General features: G+C 40.4%; 2 long non-coding RNA genes across 2 annotated transcripts in view; one reads left to right on the top strand and one right to left on the bottom strand.

The window, feature by feature from the left end:
* LOC141353140 (uncharacterized) overlaps positions 1 to 17,861 on the top strand; it is a 238,177-nt gene that overhangs the window by 172,380 nt on the left and 47,936 nt on the right. The gene's annotated exons all lie outside the window — the stretch shown is intronic.
* LOC141353136 (uncharacterized) lies at positions 4,505 to 8,340 on the bottom strand. The gene is made up of 3 exons (XR_012360148.1): positions 8,275 to 8,340; positions 4,639 to 4,693; positions 4,505 to 4,551 (listed from the first exon to the last, which is right to left on the bottom strand). It is a non-coding gene; the product is annotated as an uncharacterized lncRNA (long non-coding RNA).

A 17,861-nucleotide genomic window follows, 5' to 3' on the forward strand; every position in this document is an offset into this window, starting at 1 on the left:
CAGCTGTTGTGGTTGTTGGTGCTTTTGTTGTGGTTGTTGGTTCAGCTGTTGTTGGTGCTTTTGTTGTGGTTGTCGGTTCAGCTGTTATGGTTGTTGGTGCTTTTGTTGTGGTTGTCGGTTCAGCTGTTGTGGTTGTTGGTGCTATTGTTGTGGTTGTCAGTTCAGCTGTTGTGGTAGTTGGGGCTTTTGTTGTGGTTGTTGGTGCTTGTGTTGTGGTTGTTGGGGCTTTTGTTGTGGTTGTCAGTTCAGCTGTTGTGGTAGTTGGGGCTTTTGTTGTGGTTGTTGGTGCAGCTGTTGTGGTTGTCGGTTCAGCTGTTGTGGTTGTTTGTGCTTTTGTTGTGGTTGTCGGTTCAGCTGTTGTGGTTGTTGGTGCTTTTGTTGTGGTTGTCGGTTCAGCTGTTGTGGTTGTTTGTGCTTTTGTTGTGGTTGTCGGTTCAGCTGTTGTGGTTGTTTGTGCTTTTGTTGTGGTTGTCGGTTCAGCTGTTGTGGTTGTTTGTGCTTTTGTTGTGGTTGTCGGTTCAGCTGTTGTGGTTGTTTGTGCTTTTGTTGTGGTTGTCGGTTCAGCTGTTATGGTTGTTGGTGCTTTTGTTGTGGTTGTCGGTTCAGCTGTTGTGGTTGTTGGGGCTTTTGTTGTGGTTGTCGGTTCAGCTGTTGTGGTTGTTGAGGCTTTTGTTGTGGTTGTCGGTTCAGCTGTTGTGGTTGTTTGTGCTGCTGTTGTGGTTGTCGGTTCAGCTGTTGTGGTTGTTTGTGCTTTTGTTGTGGTTGTCGGTTCAGCTGTTATGGTTGTTGGTGCTTTTGTTGTGGTTGTCGGTTCAGCTGTTGTGGTTGTTGGGGCTTTTGTTGTGGTTGTCGGTTCAGCTGTTGTGGTTGTTGAGGCTTTTGTTGTGGTTGTCGGTTCAGCTGTTGTGGTTGTTTGTGCTTTTGTTGTGGTTGTCGGTTCAGCTGTTGTGGTTGTTTGTGCTTTTGTTGTGGTTGTCGGTTCAGCTGTTGTGGTTGTTTGTGCTTTTGTTGTGGTTGTCGGTTCAGCTGTTATGGTTGTTGGTGCTTTTGTTGTGGTTGTCGGTTCAGCTGTTGTGGTTGTTGGGGCTTTTGTTGTGGTTGTCGGTTCAGCTGTTGTGGTTGTTGAGGCTTTTGTTGTGGTTGTCGGTTCAGCTGTTGTGGTTGTTTGTGCTTTTGTTGTGGTTGTCGGTTCAGCTGTTGTGGTTGTTTGTGCTTTTGTTGTGGTTGTCGGTTCAGCTGTTATGGTTGTTGGTGCTTTTGTTGTGGTTGTAGGTGCAGCTGTTGTGGTTGTTTGTTCTTTTTTTCTGGTTGTCGGTTCATGTGTTTTTGTTGTTTGTGCTTTTGTTGTGGTTGTCGGTTCAGCTGTTGTGGTTGTTTGTGCTTTTGTTGTGGTTGTCGGTTCAGCTGTTATGGTTGTTGGTGCTTTTGTTGTGGTTGTCGGTTCAGCTGTTGTGGTTGTTGGGGCTTTTGTTGTGGTTGTCGGTTCAGCTGTTGTGGTTGTTGAGGCTTTTGTTGTGGTTGTCGGTTCAGCTGTTGTGGTTGTTGAGGCTTTTGTTGTGGTTGTCGGTTCAGCTGTTGTGGTTGTTTGTGCTTTTGTTGTGGTTGTCGGTTCAGCTGTTATGGTTGTTTGTGCTTTTGTTGTGGTTGTCGGTTCAGCTGTTATGGTTGTTTGTGCTTTTGTTGTGGTTGTCGGTTCAGCTGTTATGGTTGTTGGTGCTTTTGTTGTGGTTGTCGGTTCAGCTGTTGTGGTTGTTTGTGCTTTTGTTGTGGTTGTCGGTTCAGCTGTTGTGGTTGTTTGTGCTTTTGTTGTGGTTGTCGGTTCAGCTGTTATGGTTGTTGGTGCTTTTGTTGTGGTTGTCGGTTCAGCTGTTGTGGTTGTTGGGGCTTTTGTTGTGGTTGTCGGTTCAGCTGTTGTGGTTGTTGAGGCTTTTGTTGTGGTTGTCGGTTCAGCTGTTGTGGTTGTTTGTGCTTTTGTTGTGGTTGTCGGTTCAGCTGTTGTGGTTGTTTGTGCTTTTGTTGTGGTTGTCGGTTCAGCTGTTATGGTTGTTTGTGCTTTTGTTGTGGTTGTCGGTTCAGCTGTTATGGTTGTTGGTGCTTTTGTTGTGGTTGTCGGTTCAGCTGTTATGGTTGTTGGGGCTTTTGTTGTGGTTGTCGGTTCAGCTGTTGTGGTTGTTGAGGCTTTTGTTGTGGTTGTCGGTTCAGCTGTTGTGGTTGTTTGTGCTGCTGTTGTGGTTGTCGGTTCAGCTGTTGTGGTTGTTGGTGCTTTTGTTGTGGTTGTCGGTTCAGCTGTTGTGGTTGTTGAGGCTTTTGTTGTGGTTGTCGGTTCAGCTGTTGTGGTTGTTTGTGCTGCTGTTGTGGTTGTCAGTTCAGCTGTTATGGTTGTTGGTGCTTTTGTTGTGGTTGTCGGTTCAGCTGTTATGGTTGTTGGGGCTTTTGTTGTGGTTGTCGGTTCAGCTGTTGTGGTTGTTTGTGCTTTTGTTGTGGTTGTCGGTTCAGCTGTTGTGGTTGTTTGTGCTTTTGTTGTGGTTGTCGGTTCAGCTGTTGTGGTTGTTTGTGCTTTTGTTGTGGTTGTCGGTTCAGCTGTTGTGGTTGTTTGTGCTTTTGTTGTGGTTGTCGGTTCAGCTGTTATGGTTGTTGGTGCTTTTGTTGTGGTTGTCGGTTCAGCTGTTGTGGTTGTTGGGGCTTTTGTTGTGGTTGTCGGTTCAGCTGTTGTGGTTGTTGAGGCTTTTGTTGTGGTTGTCGGTTCAGCTGTTGTGGTTGTTTGTGCTTTTGTTGTGGTTGTCGGTTCAGCTGTTGTGGTTGTTTGTGCTTTTGTTGTGGTTGTCGGTTCAGCTGTTATGGTTGTTGGTGCTTTTGTTGTGGTTGTCGGTTCAGCTGTTGTGGTTGTTTGTGCTTTTGTTGTGGTTGTCGGTTCAGCTGTTGTGGTTGTTTGTGCTTTTGTTGTGGTTGTCGGTTCAGCTGTTGTGGTTGTTTGTGCTTTTGTTGTGGTTGTCGGTTCAGCTGTTATGGTTGTTGGTGCTTTTGTTGTGGTTGTCGGTTCAGCTGTTGTGGTTGTTGGGGCTTTTGTTGTGGTTGTCGGTTCAGCTGTTGTGGTTGTTGAGGCTTTTGTTGTGGTTGTCGGTTCAGCTGTTGTGGTTGTTTGTGCTTTTGTTGTGGTTGTCGGTTCAGCTGTTGTGGTTGTTTGTGCTTTTGTTGTGGTTGTCGGTTCAGCTGTTATGGTTGTTGGTGCTTTTGTTGTGGTTGTCGGTTCAGCTGTTGTGGTTGTTTGTGCTTTTGTTGTGGTTGTCGGTTCAGCTGTTGTGGTTGTTTGTGCTTTTGTTGTGGTTGTCGGTTCAGCTGTTGTGGTTGTTTGTGCTTTTGTTGTGGTTGTCGGTTCAGCTGTTATGGTTGTTGGTGCTTTTGTTGTGGTTGTCGGTTCAGCTGTTGTGGTTGTTGGGGCTTTTGTTGTGGTTGTCGGTTCAGCTGTTGTGGTTGTTGAGGCTTTTGTTGTGGTTGTCGGTTCAGCTGTTGTGGTTGTTTGTGCTTTTGTTGTGGTTGTCGGTTCAGCTGTTGTGGTTGTTTGTGCTTTTGTTGTGGTTGTCGGTTCAGCTGTTATGGTTGTTTGTGCTTTTGTTGTGGTTGTCGGTTCAGCTGTTATGGTTGTTGGTGCTTTTGTTGTGGTTGTCGGTTCAGCTGTTATGGTTGTTGGGGCTTTTGTTGTGGTTGTCGGTTCAGCTGTTGTGGTTGTTGAGGCTTTTGTTGTGGTTGTCGGTTCAGCTGTTGTGGTTGTTTGTGCTTTTGTTGTGGTTGTCGGTTCAGCTGTTGTGGTTGTTTGTGCTTTTGTTGTGGTTGTCGGTTCAGCTGTTATGGTTGTTGGTGCTTTTGTTGTGGTTGTCGGTTCAGCTGTTGTGGTTGTTTGTGCTTTTGTTGTGGTTGTCGGTTCAGCTGTTGTGGTTGTTTGTGCTTTTGTTGTGGTTGTCGGTTCAGCTGTTGTGGTTGTTTGTGCTTTTGTTGTGGTTGTCGGTTCAGCTGTTATGGTTGTTGGTGCTTTTGTTGTGGTTGTCGGTTCAGCTGTTGTGGTTGTTGGGGCTTTTGTTGTGGTTGTCGGTTCAGCTGTTGTGGTTGTTGAGGCTTTTGTTGTGGTTGTCGGTTCAGCTGTTGTGGTTGTTTGTGCTTTTGTTGTGGTTGTCGGTTCAGCTGTTGTGGTTGTTTGTGCTTTTGTTGTGGTTGTCGGTTCAGCTGTTATGGTTGTTTGTGCTTTTGTTGTGGTTGTCGGTTCAGCTGTTATGGTTGTTGGTGCTTTTGTTGTGGTTGTCGGTTCAGCTGTTATGGTTGTTGGGGCTTTTGTTGTGGTTGTCGGTTCAGCTGTTGTGGTTGTTGAGGCTTTTGTTGTGGTTGTCGGTTCAGCTGTTGTGGTTGTTTGTGCTGCTGTTGTGGTTGTCGGTTCAGCTGTTGTGGTTGTTGGTGCTTTTGTTGTGGTTGTCGGTTCAGCTGTTGTGGTTGTTTGTGCTGCTGTTGTGGTTGTTGTACTTTGTTGTAAACTTGTTGTTGTTGAGGTGAATGTACTTTGCACTGTATTAGATGTATAAAAGGAAACCAGCATTATATCAAAAAATATAGAGAATATAGAGAAATATGCAAATCCAGAAATGTACTGACCTGCTAACAGAAATACTGTAATCAATACTCCTCCTCGCTTCATCTTCATAATCTTCTGAAACACATAAGATAAAAAATCTAATACCAATGGTATCTTAACATTACACACTTTAAATAGGAGATGTTGCATTGCAATAATTTTTGTTTCTTTAATAACCTAAAACAATACATTCGATATTTAAATATGACTACAAAGTATAACTTATTGTTGGCTCTTAAGGCAAAATGTTAAATGCACTGTCATAAGTCACTCTGGGAAAAGTATTTACTAAATGAATAACTGTAATCATTAAAGGTGTCATAGAATGTAAAACTGTATTTATCTAGGCCAGGAGTGGGGAACCCTGGGTGCTGGAGGGCCACTGTCAGAGTTTAGTTAATCAAACACATCTGATGAATCTAATTCAAGTCTTCAGATTACTTTGAAATGAAATGCAGGTGTGTTTGAACTGGGTTGGAATTAAACTCTGCAGTACAATGGCCCTCCAGGACCCAGGGTTTCCCACCACTCATCTAGGCATAGATGAATAATAAGAGTTGTGTACATTGTAATGACATACCGTGAGCCTCAAACACCAACTGTGTTATGTTACCTTCTATGTAGATTTCAGAGAACAATATAAAATTGTTTCTATGCATTCTTTTGCACCTTTAAGTAAAATGTAATTATTCATAATATTAATATAAGTTCTAAAAACAAAAAATACTTAAATCTGTTTTATAAGGGTGCAACACAACTGACTAGTTAACTGTAGTTATGATAGCTGGGTAAACAGATTTGCATTGCAGACTTGGTGTGAATCACCTATGTTTGGATAGCAAAACAGCTTTACAGAAAAACATAGTCTTTAAAGACAGGCAACTATGGTAAGAACAGAGGTCAATGAGATGAATATCTTAAATGTAATGGAAACCTTGTGAGAAACCAGAATCATGTGGGGCTTCACTGATAACAAGTACAACAATGTTGTAGTGGCACTGGGAAAGTATGTAATGTATAATACATACTTTATAATTGAGAACATTGTAAAATGCAGACTTTATTTAACAAAAGTGAGGAAACAGATTACCTTAACATTTCTAAGTAAAGCTGTGTGTATATATATATATATATATATTCAGATCCCCTATTCACTTTTTCAATTTAGTATGTTGCTTTCTGATATTATAATGGTTTAAATCAATTTCTTCTCATTAATCTAAATTTAGTACCCCATAATGACAAAGTGAAAACTGATTTTTAGAAATGTCTGTAAATTTATAAAAAAGCTGAAACTGAAATATCACATTTACATACGTGTTCAAACCCTTTACTCAAGTACTTAGTTAAAGCACCTTTGTCTGCAATTACAGCCTCAAGTTTTATTTGGGGTAGGACACAAACAAACTTTGCACACATGGATTGGGAGATTTTTTTGCCATTTTTCTTCCCAAATCCTCTCAAGCTCGGTCAGGTTGAATGAGGACCGTTGGTGGACTTCAATTTTCAGGTCTCTCCAGTGATTTTTGACAGGGTTCAAGTCAGGACTCTGGCTGAGGTGCGTTACACTCCACTTTTAGACACACAATGCCCTAAGCACTTTCCCTCTGAGGAATCCCTGACGGCAGGTTGAAGTGCCTTTTCTTTTTGAAGTGGTCAATGTAAATTTTTATGGACAGACCCTTGTTCCCTCTGAAATGCATCTCGATTGTTATTTCACAACAGCAACGCGTCTGGTATGTGTAGTTTTTATCAAATTGATCTTGCGGTACTTTGATGTCATAAACCGAACAGTCTGCGCAGCACCACATGAAATCAAACATCTGCAGTCTTTGCATTTAAATTAATCCAAGTGATCAAGGGAATAGTATGTTTCATTTAAACCAATTTCAAGTGTTTCTCCAGAAGTGGCCACTCATACAAAGTCAGCAATGACACTCAGTCATCGAGACTGAGAAACTAAGTTTGTGAGAGAAGGGCATACAAATTTGGAATAGAACACAACATAAGACATTCAACTCCTGTATTGTCTTGGCTCATTGTCATCTTAGAAGGTACACTCCTGAGTGTTGTGAAACAGATTTTCATTAAGGATATCTCTGGAATTTGCTCTATTTAGCTCAACACTGACCAGTCTCCCAGTCCGTGCTGCTGAAAACACATGAACAGTATGATGGTGCCTTCACCATGCTTCACTCAGAGCTAAATGTCCATTGTTCTAATGCATGAGAATGCTTATGTACATGTGATATTTTAATACCTTTACAGTCATCTCTAAAATTCTGATTAATGAGAAAAAAATGAATTTAAACGATTGTAATATCAGATTGCAACAAAGCAAGAGGGTCTACATACTTTATGAATGCACTGTATATGAACTTGTTGTCAATAAACTAAGTCTACCAAAATCTTACAAAATCGTAAATGAATCTTATTTCAGTTAATTTACATTTATCTGACGCTTTTATCCAAAGCAACTTACAATTGCTATATATGTCAGAGGTCGCACGCCTCTGGAGCAACTAGGAGTTAAGTGTCTTGATCAGGGACACAATGGTGTGTAACAGTGGATTCAAACACAGGTCTCTCGCACCAAAGGTGAGTATCGTATCCACTGCGCCATCACCAGCTAAAGTTCACTTTAGCTTGACATTTATGGTGCATAAATTGTTAAGTTATCTTATTTTGGTGTTTATAGTATATTGCACTGGTTAATTATACTATTGAACAAGATTTCATGACTGACTCTATACCAAATCACATTTTTTTTCATGCATTCTTATACTTACTCTTTATTGTGGAGAAAATGTGACAGGTTAAACAGGGTCACATAGAGCTGGATTCATTATAAAAAAGTTTTTGAGACAAAATATTTTTTCAAAAGTGTTTTATTATATAACATTATATAACTTGTGACCCCCTCTATATATTATTGAACCAGAATAAATGTAAAAAGAACTACGCTTTCTATAATTATGAAGAGTAAATATTACTAAAGTAAGCCAGACGCACTTGATCATTATTATTTCAATGTGAAACTCCACATTACTACATTGATCTTTGGGCAGTAAATGGTCTAAATTGCTATTTTTTGACTACACAGATAAAGCAACCAAATAAATGTATAAAATTAGTATGATTTAATGCAACCATGGAGTTATCCTAATCTTAAAATGTTATTTATGAGAGGTTTTTGTTGTTGTTTTGTTGTTGTTCTTTTTACAAATTTAATTTTAAATTTTGATTCTGTTTCTTGACAGCAACTTTAAGGAAAAAAATACCAAAAATTTGAGAACAAGTATAGGTCCAATTTGGCCCAAAGATTGTTTAAAAACCTCTCGTACTCCGTAGCACCAAGGATTGGGAAGTTCCAAAAGTAAAAAGCCACTAAAAATAGTTCATCATCCAATCAACAATGAGTCCAAATTAATTACAGCATCTAACGGAGCAAACCAGAAATATATGTACTGATAAGCCATTAACATTGCTGACATCTTTACATTTAACAATCACATTTTTCCTTGTAGAAGTAAATTTACAGTTAATCACTTAATGCTAAATCTGTCTTTTATTTTGTCCACAATTTAAGTAGCATTTTTAACTTGAATTATCATGAAGTATGAAAGAAATAATGAAACATTAGCTTGTAAACTTACCTGTTCTTTGGATTTAAGTCCCTTTTGTCAGATCCTGCGCAGGCTTTGCTGGGCAGGTTAAGTCCCAAAACTTTAAGTTATGCACTGCTCACATTCAGCTTTATTTATCAGGTCTGTTTAGGAGTCATGTGACATGGCACTTATTTCAAGCTTTGTATTCAGAGCTCATGAAAAGCCTCAAAATTATTATTGGATCATCAGCTTGACAAGTGGTATGGTAGCATACCAGTGTTTGACTTGATGAACATGCAGCTTAGCAGGAACATACTTAACTTGATTGACTACCCTACACAATACACCCTGATTTCATGCAAAGTTAAAGCCAATAAATAAATCTGACCACGTTGATACCAAACTAAATACAGTGCGAATTCAGTCATTTCCATTTCAGCTAACTGCTTTTATTGGAGATTATCAATTCCAGACACATGACCACAGATCTATATCTTATTGGTCAGGTAGTTGCCATTCAAACAATTAAAAACCTAATATAAAAAACAAACATTAAAACCTTTTCTAATCTTGTCATGCCCAACATTCATTAATTAATAGGGCTTTTACACAAACCACATACACACACGACAGATATGAAATAAAAATCAGAGTTGTTGCATTAGTTTAGATTAAACTGTGATGTTAAATGAAATGAAATGAACTATGAATTTGAACATTATATATATATATATATATATATATATATATATATATATATATATATATATATATATATATATATATATATATATATATATATATATATATATATATATATATATACACATACATGCATTTTGATGGCTTAATGAAAATTTAAAAAGTTCACATACTGTATAAATATAATGCTAGAAATAATTTTAAAGGAATAAAGTTCATGTAGCATTTGATTGATTGGTTATGAATTTAGGAACATATTTCGACTTTTCTGTAGAAATGATTTGATTTTGAACCTTATCTGAGTCCTGTCAGATATGTATGATCACACTTTACCGTGAAGCATGTGATTTTGACAGCATATTCCTATAATAGCTGTGTTATCTTTTCAATATGTTATTGTCTTTCTGTGGTTTGACTTGTTAGACAAGTAGGTGCTCTATAGTTATGCCAATGTAAAATCTTTTCCTTGCATTATGTACTTACCTACATTACAATCATCTCTGTTCTAAAAAAATTAGTGACGTAAATATTGTCAGCCAGTTGATATGGATTTAGTTTTTTAATAAAAATTACACAACAACTTGAAATAAGAAAAGATGTAATGTTGACATATTGAAGATAGTTTGAATACCAGGTCAGCAGATCAGCCCTATAAATGCAAATGCTGTGAAACAGAACAATAATTATTCAAGTTAAATATGGCGGTAGATCTGACAAATCTTTAATATAATTAATTGTGAAAGTTTAAGACAAAACATTTTTATACATTGAATCTATTATCGAAAACATTTCATTTTGTTTGTTTGAACTGTTTACGGTACGTTTGTGTTACTATTCACTCTAAAAATGGCTGGGGTTATTTTGACCCATAATGGGTAAATATTGGACAGAACACATGCTGGTTTCAAAATTATAATAATTATAATATAATAATAACCCAGCAGTAGGGTCAATTTTTAACCCAGCACGTCTTTGTCCAATATTTACCCATTAAGGGTCAAAAATAACCCCAGCCATTTTAGAGTGTACAAATGATTCTCAAAATATCTCTATAAGATAATGTAGCATGGGCTGATGGGTCTTGCAAGGGACCTGGGGTTATGTGTGGGAATGATCTGTAAACCTGTTTGAATACAGACATTATTTGAACACATGTACACTGAGGCTTAACCCAAGTCTAATGAGGTGTGGAAAGTAGGGTTAGGTAAATGCGAGTTCACCTCTGGTCAATGTTGCGACAAAAACTCATGTTTTATTTTGAGTGGTTTGTGTAAGTTTAAAAATTTAGGAATGTATTTCTGTGTCACAACCCCCATTTGCCTAGAAGGGACATTCAGCATTCCTGAGCTCACTGAGGTGATGATGGTCATTCATGACGTTGATCCAGTAGAGTAAAAGTTTAATGTGGTCTTCAGCTGATAATTTTAGTCACATGATTAAGAAAAGGATTCAGGTTATTACTGCTAATATTGTTATTAAACTCTTTCACTTATAAATCTGCCAACTAGTTTTGATTGATTGTTTAAATGTCAATGCTAGGGTTGCAAAGGGGCGGAAAGATTCTGGAAAATGCCCGATACATTTCCAGGAAATTTTCCATGGGAACATAAGCTGGGGAATTTTGGAAAGATTCCAAATTAGAAAATTAACGGAAATGTATGAGAATTGAATTATTTGGAAATGTAGGGAAATTCATATAAACTATATCATATACAAACATAAATAAACATTTAGTTTGGTCATAAGCAGACATACAAGGTTAATACACATTTAGAAAAATCCTGATACTTAACGTCATCAAGCCAGGGATTTATTTAATCAAAATTCATGTGTACATATAAGTTACCTGTAACAGGCAACTCTGCGTTTTTTTTTTTTCAAATTTCCACTTATTTCCCATATATTCTCGTTAATTTCCATGGAAAGTTTCCAGCATTGAAAATTCACGGAATTTTGTACCCCTCGTCAATGCAACCTATTGTTTTAGTGATGCTCTATCACAACAGCGCTTATTTCCTTATTGGTAAAAACAGCAGAAGGGATAAAATAGATTAGAAATGCCCAGTTTTACAACATCTAGCCGTTCACACTTTTAGTCATTTTACAACACGAACCACTGTAGTAAATCCATCCTCACAGGCTCGTTCAGCCTAACACATCACTTTATATCTCTGCAAATGGCATGAATTTAGGATGTGGGTTTTCAACATAAATAGGCGGTTACAACATAAACAAGTGGCTTTTGTGGAACAAATGTAACTTCCAGTAAACTTCTGCAAAAAATCAATAACAACAAAGTCTTTTTACAGTAGTTTATTTCTTATAACAAAATAACTACACTGAGATAACATTACTGTGTAGAATGTGTACTATTTAATCTATACAATCTTAACTACAGATTGACTGTCACACCTCCCTTCACATAGCGCTGATCCATGATTTGTTCTTTTCAACAAAGTATTTGTTTCAGAGTTCAGTTTAGCAACTAGTAAGATGATTAAACAAACAGAGACCGGAAGTTAAGTTTAGTCCAGACACGTAACTGTGACAATGCACGTGCGTCCGACGAAAGCGTCTATAAGCTATGTGCAACAATGCAGGTTGGAAAATGTGCTATAAAATATAACAAAATGTATAAAACACAATTTGTTGAGTTCAGCATTATTTTTACCCATTCACACATCATCACTCTCTAGCTAGAAAATAAAGGACGAAAGTAAAGATGTATTTGTATAATTCTCTCAGGTGACTCTGGGGTCCTAATGACATACTTCAGCATTACAGGACACTCACAAAGGCTTTTCACACCCTTAACCCTGGGTTATCTTCATTTTAAACCTCGCTTTTAACCATGGGATTGTTAAGAATCGTTTCACATTTGTAATTTAGAAATAAGGTTGATGCATAGCAACGGACAGCCAATCAGAAACTGAAGTGCACATACCTTATTTCACCATCTGTGTACTGAAAACATCTGAATTGAAGTAAAAATGACATCCCAGGAGACTTCAAACAACCAAGATTTACTTTGCGACCTGTCCTGTCACTGATGCAAAAGTGTGACACAAGTGGTTATTTAAAGCAGTGGCGTGCTAATTATATTCAGTTCGTTTGACATCGCATTTTAACCAATCATGACTGTTGACACTACAAACATGCAAATAAAAATGTTATCCCAGGATTTAGAAATGCACAGTGTGAAACCTCAGCTTACCCATGGTTAACTCTTAACCTCTAGTTAAGTATGAATGGTGTGAAACATGAAACAGATAATCCAGAGTTTAAAAGCCCTTCTGGGGCTGAAGTACACTTTTGTACCTCAAATGTGGTACAAATTAGGACCTTTTTTAAAGGTACTGTCCCAGTGAGAAGTTTTGTACCTTTTTGTTGTAGAAGAATTTCACGGCCCTGAAACTTTTGAAGCAATAATGGTGGCTTGAAACAGCAGCGAGTGATTAAAGGTGATGATTCTGATCACTGGTACATCAGGCTTGTTTGTAAAAAAACACAATCCTTTCTGACTGCACAAATTTATCAACACTTTCAGCTGTGGCGGGGTTGCTGGATGATGGTGAGTCTGGAATTTCTGTTGGTGTTGAGAATATGTTTTTGTCTAGGGGGGTCGATATTTCTGATTCTAGCTTGTTGAGCGCTGTTGCACTTTGCGAGGACATCCCAGAAGTCAAGCCGCTTGGTGCTTGAGTCAGCATTGTGGTCACAGGTTTAGAGGACAGGTCAGAACTTGCATTCAGTAAATCATTTCTCATGGTTGTGAGAACATACGGTGAAGATCTAGCAATTAAGGAGGTGTCAGATGTCTGATATTCTTGAGTGCCGGCAGATGTGTCTAGAAATTTATTTGAAGTTTGTTTTGAAGCTCCGCCCTGTAAAAAATGGAGTGTAAGAGCACTGATATATTCTGTGATTGTGTGTGTGTGTAATTTTGTGGATCTCATTACCTGGGTTTGTTGAGCACTGGTAACCATGGTGGATGCTGTCATGGATGTGCTCTGTGAAAATGATATATCTTCACTGGTGATAAGAGAAGCAGGTGTAGTTTGGTTTAGCTTCTTACGGCTTGATGTCTCAACCAATGTTGATAATTCTAAAGACACAAACTCTGTAGTTGTTATAGGCAACGGGGAAGTGTTTGAACTGGAGGTTTTGGATTCACTTATTGTTGTACTGATTGAAGCAAAGTGTTGAGTATGATGATGATCTGTGGATGTTGCTGTGTTCAAGTTGTTAACAGTTTGTGATGGGGCAGCTGATGATGTCTCAGTTTGTGATGGGGCAGTTGATAATGTCTCAGTTTGTGATGGGGCAGATGATGATGACTCAGTTTGTGATGGGCCAGTTGATGATGTCTCAGTTTGTGATGGGGCAGTTGATGATGTCTCAGTTTGTGATGTGACAGTTGATGTCTCAGTTTGTGATGGGGCAGTTGATGATGTCTCAGTTTGTGATGGGGCAGTTGATGATGTCTCAGATTGTGATGTGACAGTTGATGATGTTTCAGTTTGTGATGGGGCAGTTGATGTCTCAGTTTGTGATGGAGCAGTTGATGATGTCTCAGTTTGTGATGGGGCAGTTGATGATGTCTCAGTTTGTGATGGGGCAGTTGATGATGTCTCAGTTTGTGATGGGGCAGTTGATGATGTCTCAGTTTGTGATGGGGCAGGTGTTGTCTCAGTTTGTGATGGGGCAGTTGATGATGTCTCAGTTCGTGATGGGGCAGTTGATGATGTCTCAGTTTGTGATGGGGCAGTTGATGATGTCTCAGTTTGTGATGGGGCAGTTGATGATGTCTCAGTTTGTGATGGGGCAGTTGATGATGTCTCAGTTTGTGATGGGGCAGTTGATGATGTCTCAGTTTGTGATGGGGCAGTTGATGATGTCTCAGTTTGTAATGTGGCAGTTGATGATGTCTCAGTTTGTGATGGGGCAGCTGATGATGTCTCAGTTTGTGATGGGGCAGCTGATGATGTCTCAGTTTGTGATGGGGCACCTGTTGATGTCTCAGTTTGTGATGGGGCAGTTGATGATGTCTCAGTTTGTGATGTGACAGTTGATGTCTCAGTTTGTGATGGGGCAGTTGATGTCTCAGTTTGTGATGGAGCAGTTGATGTCTCAGTTTGTGATGGGGCAGTTGATGATGTCTCAGTTTGTGATGGGGCAGCTGATGATGTCTCAGTTTGTGATGGGGCACCTGTTGATGTCTCAGTTTGTGATGGGGCAGTTGATGATGTCTCAGTTTGTGATGTGACAGTTGATGTCTCAGTTTGTGATGGGGCAGTTGATGATGTCTCAGTTTGTGATGGGGTAGCTGATGATGTCTCAGTTTGTGATGGGGCACCTGTTGATGTCTCAGTTTGTGATGGGGTAGCTGATGATGTCTCAGTTTGTGATGGGGCACCTGTTGATGTCTCAGTTTGTGATGGGGCAGTTGATGATGTCTCAGTTTGTGATGTGACAGTTGATGTCTCAGTTTGTGATGGGGGAGTTGATGATGTCTGAGTTTGTGTTGGGGCAGTTGATGATGTCTCAGTTTGTGATGGGGCAATTGATGATGTCTCAGTTTGTGACGGGGCAGTTGATGATGTCTCAGTTTGTGATGGGGCAGTTGATGTCTCAGTTTGTGATGGAGCAGTTGATGTCTCAGTTTGTGATGGGGCAGATGATGATGTCTCAGTTTGTGATGGGGCAGTTGATGTCTCAGTTTGAGATGGAGCAGTTGATGTCTCAGTTTGTGATGGGGCAGTTGATGATGTCTCAGTTTGTGATGGGGCAGTTGATGTCTCAGTTTGTGATGGAGCAGTTGATGTCTCAGTTTGTGATGGGGCAGTTGATGATGTCTCAGTTTGTGATGGGGCAGTTGATGATGTCTCAGTTTGTGATGGGGCAGTTGATGATGTCTCAGGTTGTGATGGGGCAGTTGATGATGTCTCAGTTTGTGATAGGGCAGTTGATGATGTCTCAGTTTGTGATGGGGCAGTTGATGATGTTTCAGTTTGTGATGGGGCAGTTGATGTCTCAGTTTGTGATGGAGCAGTTGATGATGTCTCAGTTTGTGATGGGGCAGTTGATGATGTCTCAGTTTGTGATGTGGCAGTTGATGATGTCTCAGTTTGTGATGGGGCAGTTGATGATGTCTCAGTTTGTGATGGGGCAGTTGATGATGTCTCAGTTTGTGATGGGGCAGTTGATAATGTCTCAGTTTGTGATGGGCCAGTTGATGATGTCTCAGTTTGTGATGGGGCAGTTGATAATGTCTCAGTTTGTGATGAGGCAGTTGATGATGTCTCAGTTTGTGATGGGCCAGTTGATGATGTCTCAGTTTGTGATGGGGCAGTTGATGATGTCTCAGTTTGTGATGTGGCAGTTGATGTCTGAGTTTGTTGTGTGGCAGTTGATGATGTGTGAGTGGGTGATGGGGCAGGTGATGATGTCTCAGTTTGTGATGGGGCAGTTGATGATGTTTCAGTTTGTGATGGGGCAGTTGATGTCTCAGTTTGTGATGGAGCAGTTGATGATGTCTCAGTTTGTGATGGGGCAGTTGATGATGTCTCAGTTTGTGATGGGGCAGTTGATGATGTCTCAGTTTGTGATGGGGCAGTTGATGATGTCTCAGTTTGTGATGGGGCAGTTGTTGTCTCAGTTTGTGATGGGGCAGTTGATGATGTCTCAGTTTGTGATGGGGCAGTTGATGATGTCTCAGTTTGTGATGGGGCAGTTGATGATGTCTCAGTTTGTGATGGGGCAGTTGATGATGTCTCAGTTTGTGATGGGGCAGTTGATGATGTCTCAGTTTGTGATGGGGCAGTTGATGATGTCTCAGTTTGTGATGGGGCAGTTGATGATGTCTCAGTTTGTGTTGGGGCAGTTGATGATGACTAAGTTTGTGATGGGGCAGCTGATGATGTCTCAGTTTGTGATGGGGCAGCTGATGATGTCTCAGTTTGTGATGGGGCACCTGTTGATGTCTCAGTTTGTGATGGGGCAGTTGATGATGTCTCAGTTTGTGATGTGACAGTTGATGTCTCAGTTTGTGATGGGGCAGTTGATGTATCAGATTGTGATGGTGCAGTTGATGATATCTCAGTTTGTGATGGGGCAGTTGATGATGTCTCAGTTTGTGATGGGGCAGTTGATGTCTCAGTTTGTGATGGAGCAGATGATGATGTCTCAGTTTGTGATGGGGCAGTTGATGATGTCTCAGTTTGTGATGGGGCAGTTGTTGATGTCTCAGTTTGTGATGGGGCAGTTGATGTCTCAGTTTGTGATGGGGCAGTTGATGTCTCAGTTTGTGATGGGGCAGTTGTTGATGTCTCAGTTTGTGATGGGGTAGCTGATGATGTCTCAGTTTGTGATGGGGCACCTGTTGATGTCTCAGTTTGTGATGGGGCAGTTGATGATGTCTCAGTTTGTGATGGGGCAGTTGATGTCTCAGTTTTTGATGGGGCAGTTGATGATGTCTCAGTTTGTGATGGGGCAGTTGATGATGTCTCAGTTTGTGATGGGGCAGTTGATGATGTCTCAGTTTGTAATGTGGCAGTTGATGATGTCTCAGTTTGTGATGGGGCAGTTGATGTCTCAGTTTGTGATGGAGCAGCTGATGTCTCAGTTTGTGATGGGGCAGATGATGATGTCTCAGTTTGTGATGGGGCAGTTGATGTCTCAGTTTGAGATGGAGCAGTTGATGTCTCAGTTTGTGATGAGGCAGTTGATGATGTCTCAGTTTGTGATGGGGCAGTTGATGTCTCAGTTTGTGATGGAGCAGCTGATGTCTCAGTTTGTGATGGGGCAGTTGATGATGTCTCAGTTTGTGATGGGGCAGTTGATGATGTCTCAGTTTGTGATGGGGCAGTTGATGATGTCTCAGTTTGTGATGGGGCAGTTGATGATGTCTCAGTTTGTGTTGGGGCAGTTGATGATGTCTCAGTTTGTGATGGGGCAGTTGATGTCTCAGTTTGTGATGGGGCAGTTGATGATGTCTCAGTTTGTGATGGGGCAGTTGATGATGTCTCAGTTTGTGATGGGGCAGTTGATGATGTCTCAGTTTGTGATGGGGCAGCTGATGATGTCTCAGTTTGTGATGGGGCAGCTGATGATGTCTCAGTTTGTGATGGGGCACCTGTTGATGTCTCAGTTTGTGATGGGGCAGTTGATGATGTCTCAGTTTGTGATGTGACAGTTGATGTCTCAGTTTGTGATGGGGCAGTTGATGATGTCTCAGTTTGTGATGGAGCAGTTGATGTCTCAGTTTGTGATGGAGCAGTTGATGTCTCAGTTTGTGATGTGACAGTTGATGTCTCAGTTTGTGATGGGGCAGTTGATGTCTCAGTTTGTGATGGAGCAGTTGATGTCTCAGTTTGTGATGGGGCAGTTGATGATGTCTCAGTTTGTGATGGGGCAGTTGATGTCTCAGTTTGTGATGGGGCAGTTGATGATGCCTCAGTTTGTGATGGGGCAGTTGATGATGTCTCAGTTTGTGATGGGGCAGTTGATGATGTCTCAGTTTGTGATGGGGCAGTTGATGATGTCTCAGTTTGTGATGGGGCAGTTGATGATGTCTCAGTTTGTGATGGGGCAGTTGATGATGTCTCAGTTTGTGATGGGGCAGTTGATGATGTCTCAGTTTGTGATGGGGCAGTTGATGTCTCAGTTTGTGATAGAGCAGTTGATGATGTCTCAGTTTGTGATGGTGCAGTTGATGATGTCTCAGTTTGTGATGGGGCAGTTGATGATGTCTCAGTTTGTGATGGGGCAGTTGATGATGTCTCAGTTTGTGATGGGGCAGTTGATGATGTCTCAGTTTGTGATGGGGCAGGTGTTGTCTCAGTTGGTGATGGGGCATCTGATGATGTCTCAGTTTGTGATGGGGCAGTTGATGATGTCTCAGTTCGTGATGGGGCAGTTGATGATGTCTCAGT

Source organism: Misgurnus anguillicaudatus, chromosome 21 (assembly GCF_027580225.2).
Source record: "Misgurnus anguillicaudatus chromosome 21, ASM2758022v2, whole genome shotgun sequence".
Taxonomy (NCBI): Eukaryota; Metazoa; Chordata; class Actinopteri; order Cypriniformes; family Cobitidae; genus Misgurnus; species Misgurnus anguillicaudatus.